Here is an 18,759-nt window from a genome sequence, read left to right on the forward strand (position 1 = left end):
TCCTCCTGGTGTCTTCCTTTGCGTCCAATCTCCAGTGCTGAAGGCACTGACCGGTTCAGGGGGTCAAGGGTGAAACCGGGAAGGAGCAATGGCCCAGAGGTCAGAGGTGTCCGCATCCAGGCCTTTGTAACCCTCAGGGCGTGAAGCACTATGCCTTTAACGTCTGCAGGGATCATTTCTAACACAGCCTGCATTCCTTTCAGTTGTTTGAAGAGTTTGCTTCTCATGCACTTAAGCTTCATATTTCAGTACACCCTAACCAGGAGCCCCCCTCCCCCACTTACCCCCTCCCCACTTCCTCCGTCATTCTTGTGTCTGATTATATACCTTGAAAACGGGCCTGGGGAAAATGGGAAGCTCGGGATGATATGTGACTTTGTCAAGTTGCCAAACAGGAATGGAGGTGGGCGGAGTGGGGAAACAGTTTATGGAAGCAGTATGTGGTCTTTCTCGAGTTGGTGACATTTGAAACTTAATGAAATCAGTTCAATATGTTCGGCACATGGCGACTGCGTGTAGCTTGCCCTTTGAGTTGCAGAGCATGATGCTCAAGATACTGAGCACGGTAGAAAAGCGGATTTGTTACTGGAATAGTAATCCAGAAGCCTGGATTAATAATAATCTTTATTGTCACAAGTAGGATTACATTAACACTGCAATGGAGTTACTGTGAAAAGCCCCTAGTCGCCACATTCCGGCGCCTGTTCGGGTACACAGAGGGGGAATTCAGAATGTCCAATTCACCTAACAAGCACGTCTTTCGGGACTTGTGAGAGAAAACCGGAGCACCCGGAGGAAACCCACGCAGACACGGGGAGAACATGCAGACTCCGCACAGACAGTGACCCAAGCCGGGAATCGAACCTGGGACGCTGGTGCTGTGAAGCAACAGTGCTAACCACTGTGCTGCCGCATGTGTTGCGATCCTGCCACAGCAACTGGAGGATTTAAATTCAATGAATCAAATATAAATCTGGAACAAAAAAGCTAGTTTCAGTATTAGTGATCATTAAACCACTGATTGTCGATTTTACAAAAAGGAAACCAATTTGGTTTACTAACCCCCTTCGGGGAAGGAAATCTGCCACCCTAAACGGGTCTGGCCTAGGCGTGATTCTAGCAATGTGGCTCACCCTTGATGGACCCCTTGATGGACCCCTGAGCTGTCCAAGCAGGTTTTTTCAGCTCGCCACCACCTCCTCCAGGGCAGTTTGCATTCCCGCCAAAACCCGCACCCCATGAATGAATTACAGAATCTACACTCTGCTTTTTGAACAACTTCCCTTTTGTGGGGTGTGCAGTTTTGGTCTCCACATTTCAAGTAAGGGTTTACTTTAGTTTCAAGGCAGCGCAGCGAAGGTTCATTAAATTGGTCCCTGGGATGAGGGGGGGCGGGGATTGTCCTATGGTGAGAGATTGGGTAAATAAGAACAAAGAACAAAGAAAAGTACAGCACAGGAACAGGCCCTTCGGCCCTCCAAGCCCGTGCCGACCATGCTGCCCATCTAAACTAAAATCTTCTACACTTCCTGGGTCCGTATCCCTCTATTCCCATCCTATTCATGTATTTGTCAAGATGCCCCTTAAATGTCACTATCGTCCCTGCTTCCACCACCACCTCCGGTAGCGAGTTCCAGGCACCCACTACCCTCTGTGTAAAAAAAAAAAACTTGCCTCGTACATCTCATCTAAACATTGCCCCTCACACCTTAAACCTATGCCGCCTAGTAATTGACCCCTCTACCCTGGGGAAAAGCCTCTGACTATCCACTCTGTCTATGCCCCTCATATTTTGGAGACCTCTATCAGGTCACCCCTCAACCTCCGTCATTGCAGTGAGAACAAACCGAGTTTATTCAATCGCTCCTCATAGCTAATGCCCTCCATGCCAGGCAACATCCTGGTAAATCTCTTCTGTACCCTCTCTAAAGCCTCCACATCCTTCTGGTAGTGTGGCGACCAGGATTGAACACTATACTCCAAGTGTGGCCTAACTAAGGTTCTATACAGCTGCAGCATGACTTGAGCTTCTATTCTCTGGTGTCTGGAAGAAGAAGAGATGGTCTGATTTAAATCTGCAACATTGGCGGCACGGTGGTTAGCACTGTTGCCTCACAGCGCCAGGGACCCACGTTCTCCCCGTCTCTGCTCCGGTTTCCTCCCACAGCCCAACGTTCTGCAGGTAGGGTGGATTGGCCATGCTAAATTCCCCCTTGGTGGGGGTGGGGGTGGGGGGTGGAGGGGTGGAGGGGTGGAGGGGTGGAGGGGTGGAGGGGTGGAGGGGTGGAGGGGTGGAGGGGTGGAGGGGTGGAGGGGTGGAGGGGTGGAGGGGTGGAGGGGTGGAGGGGGGGGTGGAGTGGAGGGGGGGTGGAAGGGTGGAGGGGGGGTGGAGGGGTGGGGGTGGAGGGGCGGGGGGGAGGGGGGGGGGAGCACAGTCTCAAGATAAGGGGCCGATCATTTAGGACTGAGATGAGGAGAAATATCTTCACTCAAAGGGTTGTGATTCATGGGATTCTCCACTGCTGAGGGTTGTGGATCCTCCAGTGTTGAATATGCATGAGGGTGGCACAGTGGCTAGCACTGCTGCCTCACAGCGCCAGGGACCCGGGTTTGACTCCGACCTCGGGTGACTGTGCGGAGTCCGCACATTCTCCCCGTGCCTGCGTTGGTTTCCTGTGTATATGGAGGGCTTGTCCATAGGGGATGTGTTTTAGGGTGGAAGCTGGAGAAGTGGTGCACCGTGAGGTTATCCGTGGGCTTGCGGTAAAGCGAAGTGCTGAGGTGACCGTCCTTGATGGAGATGAGTGTGTCCAAGAATGCAACCGATTTTGGAGAGTAGTCCATGGTGAGTCTGATGGTTGGATGGAACTTATTGATGTCATTGTGTAGTCGTTTCAGTGATTCTTCGCCGTGGGTCCAAAGGAAAAAAATGTAATTGATGTATCTGGTGTATAACGTTGGTTGAAGGTCCTGTGCAGTGAGGAGGTCTTGTTCAAACTCGTGCATGAACCTTTTGAGGAGGAGAGTTGCAAAGATTCTCACTCCTCATGTCTGTCTTAAAAGGACGACCCCTTATTTTTAAACAGTGGCCCCCATTCTAGATTCTCTGGGAAGAGGAAACATCCTCTCCACATCCACCCTCAGGATCTTAAAGGTTTTGATCAAGTTGCCTCTTACTCTTCTAAGCTCTAGTGGATACAAACCTAACCTCTCCAACCTTCCATCATCGGACAACCTGCCCATTCCAGGTATCAATCTAGTAAACCTTCTCTGAACTGCTTCCAACGCACTTGGATTTTTCCTTAAATAAGGTGATTAATACTATATATAGTATTCCCAAAAAGGGCACTAAGTGGGAAAGTCAAGCTTGCAGTGACCCTCTTCCTGAGTTGGTTCCCGAGCAGCCTTGGGTAACCATTCTGCATGGTAATCATTGCTGACCGGCTGGAAATGGCGCAAACCAGTGATAAGACATAGGAGCAGAATTACACCATTCGGCCCATTGAGTCTGCTCCGCCATTCAATCACGGCTGATATGTTTCTCATCCCCATTCTCCTGCCTTCTCCCCATAACCCCCGATCCCCTTATTAATTAATCAAGAACCTATAAATCTCTGTCTTAAAGACACTCTGTGATTTGGCCTCCACAGCCTTCTGCGGCAAAGAGTTCCACAGATTCACCACCTTCTGGCCGAAGATATTCCCCCTCATCTCTGGGCAACCGAGGCTGGCGAGGGGGCCACATGAGTGACCCTCCTTCATCTCAGGGGGCCGCAAGATTGAAATGGGGCTCGTTCATTAACCATGACCCCCATGACTCCATTAATAAAATCAAATAAATTTAATACATGCGGAATATTCCGTAAGTTACAGAAAATGTTTAATCATTTATATATTAATAGAACTGTCTTCAAACGATAAAAACAAAAGGAATGTTTACTTTGGACACAGAGGGAGCACATGGTTCTCACAGTCAATGTTGTGAGCAATCAGCACTCACCTCACTTCACTCGCCCTCACTGGAATACGCAGTGCGGTGGTGCATAGCTGTTGTGTCGTTTGAGCGTCAACACACAAACGGAGAGGCATTTAGTCCCGAGAGTCTAATTTTCTTTTCAATTAGTGCACTGTAGATCTATATTCATCTCCCCTGACTTTGCCCCATCATGTCCAGATAGCATCACTGGACAATCACCTATTGCTCTCCGTCTCGAACATTTCAATTGGCACGGTGACTATCGGGTTTCAGGTTACCCTTTGAAAAGGAGCTGGGCAAATATATAACTGGAGTAGGAGATGGCAGCTGCCTTAGTGGTTCGGAGGGTAAATACAGCTCTGGTATTGTGCTAAGCTGTGTGGTCCAGCACATCCCAGTCTCTGTTCACGAATGGAGTAACCCAGGTGTTCTATTCCAGAAAGTTCGCTGAAGGATCAAACTGGAGCCAATATTTACTCAGTCTCGCGTTTATTTCGGGGGAATGTTTAGCTCAGTTGACTGGCCAGTAGGTTAGTGATGCAGAGCAAGTTGAACAGCGCTGGTTCAATTCCCGTACCGGCTGAGGTTATTCATCAAGGCCCCGCCTTCTCAACCTTGCCCCTCGCCTGAGGTGTGGTGATCCTCAGGTTAAATCACCACCAGTCAGCTTGCTCCTTCAAAGGAGAAAATAGCCTATGATCATCTGGGACTATCTTGACTTGACTTTTACATTTATTTGCAGAGTGAATTGTTACGAGCGCACGTCTCCTCACTCGATAACACCTCAGTCCCTTTAATGAGTAGGACAGTTAAGTAAATGAACAAATGAATTAATTAAGTCGCTTAAGAGACCATAACAAAAAACACAACTTTAAAGGAAACTTGATACATTCAATTAAAATCTTGTTTCCAGGGCAGCACGGTGGCGCAGGGGGTAGCACTGCAGCCTCACGGCGCCGAGGTCCCGGGTTCGATCCTGGCTCTGGGTCACTGTCCGTGTGGAGTTTGCACATTCTTCCTGTTTTTGCGTGGGTTTCGCCCCCACAACCCAAAGACGTGCAGGGTAGGTGGATTGGCTGCGCTAAATTGCCCCTTAATTGGAAAAAAGTGAATTGTGTACTCTAAATTTATTTTAAAAAAATGTTGTTTCTGGGGCTGATGGTACACTCCAACCCCTGTGATGCCCACTGGCCGCGGAAGGCTTCGAGCATGGCGATGGACCTCGAATGTTTCCCTCTTGAGGGGAAACTTGGCGCAGAGGGGCAGGGAGTCTGGCTGAAGAACTCTTTCCACCACCCTCTGCCTGAACCAGTCCATCTTGACCAGACCAGTAGACCAACAATAAGATCTCCTCCATCACCACCCATCCCCCTCTCCCCATTGGGTGGTCAAAAGACCAAAAGTGTGGGGTCAAAGTGCAATCAAAACTTGAGTCACAGCCCCCTAATACGTTTCTTAATACTCTCTCAAACCCAGAATAAGCTACTTGACAAATTGATAGACCCTCAAAAGGGGCAAGTATTTCTTCATGTGTACTCAAGTGAACCCCTGAGTAATGCCCTCCAATGCACAGTTAACAAAGGCAGTCGGTTGACCTCTGCACCCAAAGGCTAGGCAGAAGAAAAGTTCAAGCTGATGTTTCTATTCCATCCTGTGTCCCATATATGTTAATGATTTAGATGAGGGAACAAATATCCCCAAATTTGCAGATGATGCCAAGTTGTGTGTGAGGGTGAGCTGTGAGGAGGATACAGAGATCCTTCAGTGTGATTTGGACAAGTTGAGTGAGTAGGCCAATGAACGGCAGATACAGTATAATTTGGAGAAGAGCGAGGTCATCCTCTTTGGTAGCAAAAATGAGAAGGCAGATTATTATCTGAATTGCCATAAATTAGGAGAGGGGAATGTGCAAAAAAACCTAGGGGCTTTTCACAGTAACTTCTTTGAAGACTACTTGTGACAATAAGCGATTATTATATTATAACCTGGGTGACCTCGTACACCAATCATTCAAGGTAAGCATGCAGGGGTAAAGAAGGCAAATGGTATGTTGGCCTTCATAGCGAGAGGATTCGAGTACAGGAGCAGGTATGTCTTGCTGCAATTATACAGGGCCTTGGGGAGGCCACAACTGGAATATTGTGTGCAGTTTTGGTCTCCTTATCTGAGGAAGGATGCCCTTTCTCTAGAGGAAGCGCAGCGAAGGTATACCGGACTGATTCCTGGGATGGAGGGACAGATGTTTGAGGAGAGATTGAGTCGGTTAGGATTATATTCCTGGAGTTCAGAAGAATGAGGAGGGTATCTCCTAGGAACCTATAAAATTCTAACAGGACTGGACAGGGTGGATGCAGGAAGGATGTTCCCGATGGTGGGGGGTGTCCAGAACCAGGGGTCACAGTCTGAGGATTCGGGGTAGATCATTTAGGATGGAGATAAGGAGAAATGTCTTCACCCAGAGAGTGGTCAGCTGTGGAATTAGTTACCAAAGGAAGTAGTTGAGGCCCAAACATTGCATGTATTCAAAAATCTGTTAGATATAGCACTTGGGGCAAAGTTGATCAAAGGATATGAAAGCGGGTTAGGCTATTGAGTTGGATGATCAGCCACGATCATAATGAATGGCGGAGCAGGTTTGTGGGGCGAATGGCCTCCTTGGACTCCTATTTTCTATGTTTCTATGTATTTATAATGTGGACATTGGGTGAGAAATAGCTTTGTATACACCCCATAATTAGTCTGGGTTTAATGCTGTCAGCGAAGAGATTGCGAGCGTGTTCTCTAAAATAATAAAATATTTGTCAGTATTTGATATGCTGCAAGACACTCCCCGGTTTGGGTGGGGGGGGGGGGGGGAAGTTTGCACGAGAAATAAAAGTGGATAAGTCCTCTGTTGAGCTCCAATGCTGCCGAGCTGTGCAAGTGTCGCCAGGCCAGGCTAAGTTTGCAAAGTTTTGTTGATGGCCTACAATGTTTCGTCTGCTTGGGCCATGCAGAAATTAGCAAAGAGAAATCAATCAAAGGAAAAAGCAATGAGAGCGAGAACGTCTGAGCGAGACGCAAGACAAGACGGACGCCAAAGGGTTTTGGCGCAGGTCACAAAAAGGTCTGCGTCACTACCACGTAACGAGTAAGGCTGAAATAGCTCGTGACGACTTGGAAAATGGAGTAACCGAAGATACTAGCTCACCAATCACACTCTGGTCAAGCAGCAATGTTGATTTTATATAAATAAATGACGAGAGCAAATCCTACGCTGTCTGAAAGAATGCTCGATCGATGGGATCTGCTCTTGTGCATTTCTGTGGTTTTTCGCTTCCATTGTGCGAACTGGAAAATGATTAAACTGGAGCAAGTAAGGTAGAAAAAGTGTGTGAAATTTTCCAGTGTCCTATTGAATTGTGGGAACGCCCAGCAGGAACAATTAGAAATGTTTCCCTTCCAAACTGGGAAGGATGGCTGATTGACGCCCAGGTCCCTCATTGGTGGTGGCATCCCAACAAACAATCAGCATGGTAGCACAAGTGGATAGCACTGTGGCTTCACAGCGCCGGGGTCCCAGGTTCGATTCCCCGCTGGGTCACTGTCTGTGCGGAGTCTGCACCTTCTCCCCGTGTGTGCGTGGGTTTCCTCCGGGTGCTCCGGTTTCCTCCCGCAGTCCAAAGACATGCAGGTTAGGTGGATTGACCATGGTAAATTACGCTTGGTGTCCAAAAAGGTTAGGAGGGGGTTATTGGGTTACGGGGATAGGGTGGAAGTGAGGGGTTAAGTGGGTCGGTGCAGACCCGATGGGCCGAATGGCCTCCTTCTGCACTGTATGTTCTATGTCCAACACGCATTTCAACCATAAGTGCAAGGTTTCGTGTAATTTCCAAGGCACCTCCTTCTTGAGGGCAATTAAGGTTGGGTAGACCTTAAGGTTGGCCAGGGGATGGGGACGGTGGGGGATGTGGTGGGAGACGAGGTGGGGAGACGGACTTGCATTCAATGTGAGTCAAGTCACCACAGTCCCAGATGACCACAGGCTGCTTTCCCCTTTGAGGGGGGTGAGCTGACCGGTGGTGATTTAACCCGAGGGTCACCACACCTCAGACGAGGGGCAGGGGTGAGATGGCGGGGCCTTCATGAATAACCTGAGCCGGTACGGGAATTGAACCCACGCTGCTGGCCTCGCTCCGCATCATGAACGAGCCGTCCAGCCCACTGAGCTAAACCAGCCAGTATATAGTAAATATGAAATATATTTCCCCAAATAGAAAAGTGTGTGTCTTTGTTAAAGAATTGAAACGCCTCGGGAGTGCCACATGATCTATGGAGACGGTTTGGATATCATTGCACTATCTTTAACCTTATGAATGAAGTTCATTTTTTGCGAAAAGGAATAGAGGTGTCAGCGAAACGTACACCCGGAGAGTGAACGAAATGGAAAAGTATTTGTTGAACCCTCGTTTGACGCTATAACTGCTCCTCCTTGGAAAAGCTCTGTTGTCGATCTGAAAGTGGTCTGTCCCTTTCTGTGATTCCATTCCAACCTGTAGCTTGTTGCACCATTTGTAGCTACATTGTATGAAAGATGCACAAAGCCACTATTGGCTTCACAGGGCAGCACGGTGGCATTGTGGATAGCGCAATTGCTTCACAGTTCCAGGGTCCCAGGTTCGATTCCCGGCTTGGATCACCGTCTGTGCGGAGTCTGCACGTTCTCCCCGTGTGTGCGTGGGTTTCCTCCGGGTGCTCCGGTTTCCTCCCACAGTCCAAGGATGTGAAAGTTAGGTGGATTGGCCATGCTAAATTGCCCTTAGTGTCCAAAATTGCCCTTAGTGTTGGGTGGGGTTGCTGGGTTATGGGGATAGGTTGGAGGTGTGGGCTTGGGTAGGGTGCTCTTTCTAAGAGCTGGTGCAGACTCGATGGGCCGAATGGCCTCCTTCTGCACTGTAAATTCTATGAAAACATTGACCGCCGAGCCCTGTAGCCTTTTGATTTGATTTATTATTGTCACATGTATTAGTATACAGTGAAAAGTATTGTTTCTTGCATGCTGTACAAACAATGCAGACCGTACATAGGGAAGGAAGGAGAGACTGCAGAATATAATGTTACAATTATAGCAAGATGTAGAGAAAAGATCAACTTAATACGAGGTAGGTCCATTCAAAAGTCTGGTGGCAGTAGGGAAGAAGCTGTTCTTGAGGCGGTTGGTACGTGACCTCAAACTTTGGTATCTTTTTCCTGAAGGAAGAAGGTGGAAGAGAGTATGTCCGGGGTGCGTGGGGTCCTTAATTATGCTGGCTGCCTTTCTGAGGCAGCAGCGGGAATTAGAGTCAATGGATGGGAGGCTGGTTTGCGTGAATGACTGGGCTACATTCACAACCTTTTGTACTTTCCTGCGGTCTTGGGCAGAGCAGGCTCCATACCAGGCTGTGATACAACCAGAAAGAATGCTTTCTATGGTGCATCTGCAGAAGTTGGTGAGGGTCGTAGCTGACATGCCAAATTTCCTTAGTCTTCTGAGAAAGTAGAGTCGTTGGTGGGCTTTCTTAACTATAGTGTCGGCATGGGGGGACCAGGACAGGCTGTTGGTGATCTGTACACCTAAAAACTTGAAACTCTCGACCCTTTCTACTTTGTTCCCATCGATGTAGACGGGCATGTTCTCCACTACGCTTCCTGAAGTCGATGACCATCTCCTTCATTTTGTTGACATTGAGGGAGAGATTATTGTCGTCGCACCAATTCGCCAGATTCTCTAACTCATTCCTGTACTCTGTCTCGTCATTGTTTGAAATCCGACCCACTACGGTGGTGTCATCAGCAAATTTGAAGATCGAGTCGGAGGGGAATTTTGCCACAGTCATAGGTGTATAAGGAGTATAGTAGCGGGATGAGGACACAGCCTTGTGGGGCACCGGTGTTGAGGATGATCATGGAGGAGGTGTTGTTGCCTATCTTTACTGATTGTGGCCTGTGGGTTAGAAAGTTCAGGATCCAGTCGCAGAGGGAGGAGCCGAGGCCGAGGCCACGGGGTTTGGAGATGAGTTTCGTAGGAATGATGGTGTTGAAGGCTGAGCTGCAGTCGATAAATAGGAGTCTGACATAGGTGTCTTTGTTATCTAGGTGTTGCAGGGTAGAGTGCAGGGCCATGGGGATGGCGTCTGCTGTTGCAGCAGTAGGCGAACTGTAGTGGATCAAGGCAGTCCGGGAGGCTGGAGTTGATTCGTGCCATGACTAATCTTTCGAAGCACTTCATGTTGATGGATGTCAGAGCCACTGGTCGATAGTCATCAAGGCACGCTGCTTGGCTTTTTTTTTGGTACAGGGATGATGGTCGTCTTCTTGAAGCAGATCGGGACCTCAGATTGTTGTAAAGAGAGGTTGAAGATGTCTGCGAATACCCCCGCCAGCTGATCCGCGCAAGACCTGAGTGCTTGTCCGGGTACCCCATCCGGGCCCGGGGCTTTCCGTGGGTTGACCTTTGAGAAGGCTGCTCTGACGTCTGCAGTAGTGATCTCAGATACAAGTTCATCCGAGGCTTCTGGGGTGGAGGGCTCGCTCTCGCTGACCACTTGCCTTGAATCTGTTGCTGCTGATGTACATTATCCCCAGAAGCTTGGCATGATTGTTTGGTCACTATCTCGATGGAGCCTATTGAACTGCCCATTCTGAGTAAACGAACGGTTCTGGTCAGGTAAGGAAATTTCGATGTCTGGGAGAGTTGCTTCATCCGGTGAATCATCAGTAAAGTGATGGAAGGAGTCATCAAAGCAGCACTTACTCAGCAATAACCTGCTCACGGACGCTCAGTTTGGGTTCCGCCAGGGGCACTCGGCTCCTGACCTCATTACAGCCTTGGTTCAAACATGGACAACAGAGCTGAACTCCGGAGGTGAGGTGAGAGTGACTGCCCTTGACATCAAGGCAGCATTTGATCGAGTGTGTCATCTAGCAAAGCTGGAGTCGATGGGAATCGGGTGGAAAGCTCTCCGCTGGTTGGAGTCATACCTGGCACAAAGGAAGGTGGTTGTGGTTGTTGGAGGTCAGTCATTTCAACCCTAGGGCATCATTTCAAGAGTTCCTCAGGGTAATGCCCTAAGCGATACCATCTTTAGCTGCTTCATCAGTGACTTTTCTTCCAGCATAAGTCAGATGTGGGGATGTTCGCTGATGTGTTCAGCGCCATTCACGACTCCTCAGACACTAAAGCAGTCCATGTGTAGACCTGGACAATATCCAGGCTTGGGCTGACAAGTGGCAAGTAACATTCGCGCCAGACAATGACCACCTCCAATGAGAGAGAATCGAGCCATCGCCCCTTGACATTCAATTGCATTACCATTGCTGAATCTTCCACTATGGAGGGTTACCATTGACCAGAAACTGAACTGGACAAACCATATTAATACAGTGGCTATCAGAGCAGGTCAAAGGCTAGGAATCCTGCGGCGAATAACTCACCTCCTGATCTACAAGACACAAGTCAGGAGTGTAATGGAATATTCTCCACTTGGCTGGATGCAGCTCCAACAATACTCAAAGCTCAACACCGTCCAGGAAAAAGCAGCCACCTTGATTGTTCTCCCTTCCACAAACATTCGCTCCCTCCACCACCGATACACAGTAGCAGCCGTGAGTACCATCTACAGGATGCACTGCAAGAGCTTGCAAAGGATTCTTGGGCGGCACCTTCCAAACCCTCGACCGCTAGACGGACAAGAGCAGCAGATACCTGGGAACCCCACCACCTGGAGGTTCCCCTCCAAGTCACTCACCATCCTGACTTGGAAATATATTGGCCGTTCCTTCCCTGCAGCTGGGTCAAAATCCTGGAACTCCCTAACAGCACAGTGGGTGTACGTACACACAATGGACCGCAGTGGCTCCAGAAGGCGGCTCACCACCACCACCTTTGCGAGCGCAATTTGGAATGGGCAACAAATGCTGGGCCTCGCCAGCGACCCCCCCCCCCCCGTAAGAATGAAAAGGAAAGTGCAGTGGTGCAACCTTCTCAATTCTCGTGCACACGTTCAACATTTCCTGCTGATGTTGCTGGCACTCTCTTAACCCCCCCCCCCGAAACCTCAGTTTTCCGATTGCCTCAGGCTGCGGAGTGGAGAGCTTGGGGAGGGGGGCAAGTTGTCGATTAAATAGAGGTCCTGTTGCATAAGAGGGACTGTGATTTGTTGCGTTACAGTTTGGATTAAAGCGATGGGAGTTGTCGGAGGTTGCGCGGCGCCTGTTGAGAAAACCTTGGGCTGAGCTTTGTCCATGTGGAGGCATTACCATGTAGACCTCCAATCTTTCCATTGCTCACTGGGAACGTGGGGGTGGAGAGGGGTAGCCTGTGCTATTGTGGATTAGAATCCAACATCATTTGGAATGAATTAGTCGCAATGTGGCGTTGTGAGCGATTAGATTCACAATCACAGCGAATGGAAACCTTACATTGAGGCAGTCGCAGGCTGCAATTAAGGGGTATTGCATCGAACTGATGGGCCATACAGCCCAACCTGTTTATGTTTCAATCCCCCTGCCCCCCCCCCCCCCCCCCAAATAACCCTCCATCCCTTTTTCCTTGTATAGTTAACTAACTTCCCTTTAAATGCATCCTGACCATATTGTAAGACCATAAGAACTAGGAGCAGGAGTAGGCAATCTGGCCCCTCGAGCCTGCTCCGCCATTCAATGAGATCATGGTTGATCTTTTGTGGACTCAACTCCACTTTCCGGCCCGAACACCATAACCCTTAATCCCTTTATTCTTCAAAAAAACTATCTATATCTTAAAAACATTTAATGGATGAGCCTCTACTGCTTCACTGGGTGAGGAATTCCATAGATTCACAACCCTTTGGGTGAAGAAGTTCCTCCTAAACTCAGTCCTAAATCTACTTCCCCTTATTTTGAGGCTGTGCCCCCTAGTTCTGCTTTCACCCACCAGTGGAAACAACCTGCCCGCATCTATCCTGTCTATTCCCTTCATAATTTTATCTGTTTCTATAAGATCCCCCCTCATCTTTCTAAATTCCAACGAGTACAGTCCCAGTCTACTCAACTTCTCCTCGTAATCCAACCCCTTCAGCTCTGGGATTAACCTAGTGAATCTCCTCTGCACACCCTCCAGTGCCAGTATGTCCTTTCTCAAGTAAGCAGACCAAATCTGAGCACAATACTCCAGGTGTGGACTCACTAACACCTTATACAATTGCAGCATAACCTCCCTAGTCTTAAACTCCATCCCTCTAGCAATGAAGGACAAAATTCCATTTGCCTTCTTAATCACCTGTTGCACCTGTAAAACAACTTTTTGCGACTCATGCACTAGCACACCCAGGTCTCTCTGCACAGCAGCATGTTTTAATATTTTATCATTTAAATAATCCCTTTTGCTGTTATTCCTACCAAAATGGATAACCTCACATTTGTCAACATTGTATTCCATCTGCCAGACCCTAGCCCATTCACTTAGCCTATCCAAATCCCTCTGCAGACCTCTAGTATCCTCTGCACTTTTTGCTTTACCACTTATTTTAGTGTCATCTGCAAACTTGGACACATTGCCCTTGGTCCCCAACTCCAAATCATCTATGTAAATTGTGAACAGTTGTGGGCCCAACACTGATCCCTGAGGGACACCACTAGCTACTGATTGCCAACCAGAGAAACACCCATTAATCCCCACTCTTTGCTTTCTATTAATTAACCAATCCTCTATCCATGTTACTACTTTCCCCTTAATGCCATGCATCTTTATATTATTCAACTCCAGCACTCCCGAGGATAACGAGTTCCACGTTCTCATCGCTGTTCTCCGAGTAAGGAAATTCCTCGTGAATTTCCCATTTTATTCCTTGTGATTTTTGTTTCGTTCATTCGTAAGGTATGGGCATCGTTGGCCAAGCTGAGCATTTACTGCCCATCCCTAATTGCGCCTTGAGAAGGTAGTGATGAGCTGTAGCCTTGAACCACTGCAGTCCCTGAAGTGCAGATACACCCACAGTGCTGTTAGGGAGGGAGTCACAGGATTTTAACCCAGCGGCAGTGACGGAACGGCCGATATATTTCCAAGTCAGGATGGTGAGTGGCTCGGAGGGGAATTTCCAGGTGGTGGTGTTCCCATGTACCTGCTGCCCTTGTCCCTCTAGACCAGTGGTGGCTGACCTGTGGCCCAGGGACCATCTGGGTTCTGAGTGCGGCCCCAGTAGACATTTTGACCGTTGCCCACGCACGGGGTCGCCACATTCCGCTGACTTCCGTCCGTGTAGTTTTTTTTCCTGCCGGTATGGCTGAAGTGATTTGCATGTAAAGCGAGGGCGAGTGAGGCGAGGAGCGTGCTGATTGCTCACAACATTGACTGTGCGAGCCGTGCGCTCCCTCTGCGTCCAAAGTGTAAATATTCTTCTTATTTTTACCATTTGAAGTTGATGACGGTTCTATTAATATATAAATGATTGAACATTCTCTCTAACTCGTTATGAAATATTCAGCGTGTATTAAATGTATTTAATCTTATTCATGGGGTCTGGGTTAGTGAACGAGCCGATTTCAACTTTGCGGCTCCTGAGATGAAGGTGGGTCACTCATGCGGGCCACTCACAGCTGGCAATGCCCGCCGTTGTTTTAAATGGCAGCGGTCATGTGTTTGGTGAGTTCCTGTGGTGCGATGGGCTGATTATATATTGCATTGAGGGTCTCTAGGTTTTATCTCCCCTAAAAGTGGAAACACCCTGGGCGGGATTCTCCCTCGGCAAACGGCAGAACCGGGAAATGATTGGGTAGGGAATTGGTTCTGACGCGGAAATCGCGGCGGGCGCCGATTTCACGCCAAATCGCAATTCTCTACCCCGACGGCGGCGCCAACGTGGAACGGGACGCACTTACCGTTTGCATATCATTAGCGGGCCTGATCCGGTGGTCTCCGGGATTCTCCCCCTCAGTGGGCCGAGTTCCCCACGTCGCAGTTCACTTGTGCTTTTAAAAATCGTGGAACAGGCCCCATGGCTGCTGAGGGAGAGAGAGGGGGTACGGAAAATGTCCAACATCGCTATCGTTTGCGCTGCTGGCCAAGGGTCTTTTGCCAAGGCCAGGGGGAGTCGCCGTGGGGTGTGTGGCCAGGAAGTAGTGGGCTGTGGGGTCGGGGTGGAAGTATCATTGTAATGTTTTCTGTAGCCCCTCCACTGCCTCTCATATCCTCTCCTCCGATTGGTAATCCGAAACATGCACAGTGCTCCCAAGTGTGGTCAGCTCACCCGATGGACTGCAGTCGTTCAAGATGGTGATTCGCTGTCACTTTCTCGAGAGTAAGTAGGGATGGTGACCTGGACAATCCATGAAAGAGTTTTTATAAAAAAATACGATTAGCGAGCTTCTCCCTATTTCAATTCTATTCAATCTTCCCAGAAATGAAGCTTGGTGATCTTGGCGGAATGGGGAGAGTTCACCTGTATTGAATCTGAACTGGGAGTGTTTGATGGAGCGTTGCAGAGGGAGCTGGCTGTTAATTTGTAGTATACCTGTCTGGGACTACTAATATCTGTAGGGGGTAGGTGTTTCATTCCGAAACTTAGGAGTCCATTACTCCCCATGTTTACAAAAGAAACATCCGCTACTTACAAGAAACAAACTGCTGGAGTGGGCAGCGATGTGCCAAGTTTGTGGCTAACTGAATTTCTCTCTACCACCCCCCGCCTCCTTTCTGTCATCAGTACAGTTGTGGTCTGTCTGCTATTCTAGGAGCTCTGAGCGTGTGACTCACGCCAATTCAGTCGAGCGCTTCCTAGAGTCAAGTAATCCAGCTGGCATGGTGCCAGGCTGCTGTGTGACTCTCGCTCAATGCCACAGTGGGCTGCCCACGCTGATGGGGCGGGGGGGTGGGGAAAGCAGCGTGCCTGCCGGGACTGTGCCCGTGCCGCAGAGTGACTCGGACCCGTACGGTGCTGGCGCGGGGGCACAGCTCATCTTTTCTGCCTGCGCGTTCATCATTCACACTTGCTGCCTGCTCCGATCATGAGACTGTGAGTAATGCCTGATGTTTAAATAGCGCGGTTGATGAAACAGAAAAGCGAACGCGGCCACTGTGTTTAAATTTAAACGCCCGCCTGCAGTGTGTGGCCGTCTCGAGCCGTGCGTGTGTGTGTGAGGCGTGGGGCTGTCCGTAACGCAGTCAAGACCGTAGGCAAGAGGCAGACCTGACTTTAGACAATGACGCTTAAAAAAAAAAAAAGGGAGTATGATTGCAAGCAGATGTGAAATCCCAGACTTGTGCAGTTTGTTTTACCATCAGATGCATGTTCAGGATCTGGTCTGACCATTTCTGATGGGGGGGTTGGGGTGGGGAGGGGATTAAAATTGAGCCCCCTCTCTTTTGACGTCTTGCCTGAGGCAGTGTTTACTGCTGTGACTTCTGTTTTGTGTGGACCGAGAGCTGGTACAATGTCAAGAAGCTTCAGTCCTATTCCCGGCATGTACTGCCCCTGGATTTGTGTGGCAAGCTTCTCTACATTTGTCTTGCCCACGACCCTCAGTGGGACTTGAGAGATTGTTTCTTCCCTCACACCCGCAAGCGAGTTCCAAGTGTTTCAGTTGAGTGCGCAGGACACATGGATGCATGGCTTTTTTTAAAAAACTGGTTCATGTGGCTGGATGCTTATGGGAACCATTCACACAAGAATTCATGCACGAGATGACCTGGCATTGAGTGGAGCGTACTGCAGGCATGGTGTCCCTTTAAGATGTCAAGCGGACTAGTTGCTAGTTTCCTGTAGTCTGCAGATTGTGGTGACAGCTTGTGCTTGACGGCTGGAAGATCTTATCAAGGGGGAAGAGAAGAACTTGGTTTTTCTGTGTTTTTGTAGAAGAGGAAAAGACGTGTTAGATAAGACTGCGTTTATAAAGCACCGGCGAATGGTGAGAGCGCATCAGGCGGTAGGTTTTGTTTCTGATTCTGTTACGGACTGGAAGGGTTCCCGTGCTTTTGCCAATCTTGTTCGAGAAGGTGGAGAAGTCTTACAACAACCAGGTTAAAGTCCAACGTTTCTTTTCCCGAATCGCTAGCTTTCGGAGCTCAGCTCCTTCCTCCGGTGAATTGCCTGTTGTAAGACTTCTGACTGTGCTCGCCCCAGTCTTAACGCCGGCATCTCCACATCATTGTTCGGAAGAGGAATATGTTGGTCCAGGACAATGTTCTTGGCGCCAGGTTTAGCACGTGGTTAGAATGCTGAGCGAGAGAGGACTGAGAATCTCAACCGGGTTGGGGGGAAATCTTTCATGGAGCATGTGCAGCGGACTAATGTCAGTTTCATTCTGAAACTTGGGACTGCACTGTAATGATATGTATATATGTAGATGAGTAAAGGGTTAATTATTACATCTCAGTGTAACACAACCACTAGAGGGCACCACTGGATCCCACTATAAATATGAGAACTCAGAGGATCTGGGCCTCTTCCAACCAGGAGTGACTAGACGGTAGAGTGTAAGAGAGATGGATCACAGAATAGTTTGGCACTTATAGTTTAAATTAGTTAATACTTGGGTATAGATTACTTGATTACGAGTTATAGTTTTGTGGAGTGTGCAAACTCAATATTAATCAAGCTTTACTCAATAAATCAGTTTTGCTTTAAGTTAAAGATTGGTGGGTTCTTCAGAATCACACCATCAGACCATTCTGGATTACGAAGTAAAGAGTAACGAGATATATTACCAAAGAGTAATATGACATCCACTACTTTTTGCTGCCTTGTGCGCTTCGAGGTTGCGATTGGGAGAAATGACTGTGGTCCATTTCACCAGGCTCGGCACTGGGAACAGCTCCAAGTTCTTCAGCCACAACTGTCCCTTGATGCAGTTGATTACTAATTAACTCTGCCTCATTGTCACTGGGCTTGTAATCCAGAGACCTAGCCTGATGCTTGGGGGACCCGGGTTCGAATCCCACCTCAGCAGATGGTGGAATTTGAATGCAATAAAATACCTGGAATTAAAAGTCCAACGATGACCATGAAACCATTGTCGGTGGTCGTGAAAGAAAAATAACATCGGCACTAATGCCCTGGGGCAGCACAGTGGCATAGTGGTCAATATTGCTGCCTCACAGCACCAGGGACCCAGGTTCAATACCGGCCTAGGGTGCTGTCTGTGTGGAATCTGCACGTTCTCCCCGTGTGCGCGCGGGTTTCCTCCCGAGTGCTCCGGTTTCCTCCCGCAGTCCAAAGATGTGCAGGTTAGGTGGATTGGCCGTGATAAATTGCTCGTTAGTGTGTAAAAGGTTAGGTGGGGGTGCTGGGTTACGGGGATAGGGTTGGGATGTGCACCTGGATAGGGTGGTCTTTCCAAGGATCGGTGTAGACTCAATGGGCCGAATGCCTCCTTCTGCACTGTAGGGATTCTAGATTCTTTAGGGAAGGACATCTGCCGTCCTTACCCTGGTTCTGGCCTACACGTGACTCCAGACCCACAGCAATGTGGTTGAATCTTAACTACCCCCCCACTGAAATCGCCAAGCCAACCACACAGTTCAGCGGCAATTAGGGATGGGCAACAAATGCTGGGCCAGCCAGCAATGCTCGTGTCCCGTAAATGCATTAAAAGAAAATGTAAAAATAAAACCGATGACACAGAGAGATCTAAGGTTGTTTTATCCCTAGCTGGTTCCACAATGTATTTGTTGGAAACTGTCACAAAAGCCTCTGCGAGCCCATTGTTGACAATTCGGTTGCCCCAATCTATATGGAGATTAAAGTCCCTCAGAACTATTACGTTTCGACAAGTAGCTCCTGGTGCAGTCA

General features: G+C 48.8%; 1 protein-coding gene across 2 annotated transcripts in view; it reads left to right on the forward strand.

Annotated features, from left to right (window-relative positions):
- Nucleotides 1–18,759, forward strand: part of LOC140403897 (suppressor of cytokine signaling 1-like) — a 52,596-nt gene that overhangs the window by 20,242 nt on the left and 13,595 nt on the right. Inside the window, exon 1 of one of the 2 annotated variants that reach the window (XM_072492120.1) lies at nucleotides 15,902–15,984. The exons of the other annotated variant lie outside the window; for it this stretch is intronic. The gene's annotated coding sequence lies outside the window, so the exon portion shown is untranslated. Of the gene's footprint in view, nucleotides 1–15,901; nucleotides 15,985–18,759 lie in introns of those variants that run through there. 2 annotated transcript variants of the gene reach the window in all.

The sequence above is a fragment of the Scyliorhinus torazame genome, chromosome 29 (genome assembly GCF_047496885.1).
Source record: "Scyliorhinus torazame isolate Kashiwa2021f chromosome 29, sScyTor2.1, whole genome shotgun sequence".
NCBI lineage: Eukaryota > Metazoa > Chordata > Chondrichthyes > Carcharhiniformes > Scyliorhinidae > Scyliorhinus > Scyliorhinus torazame.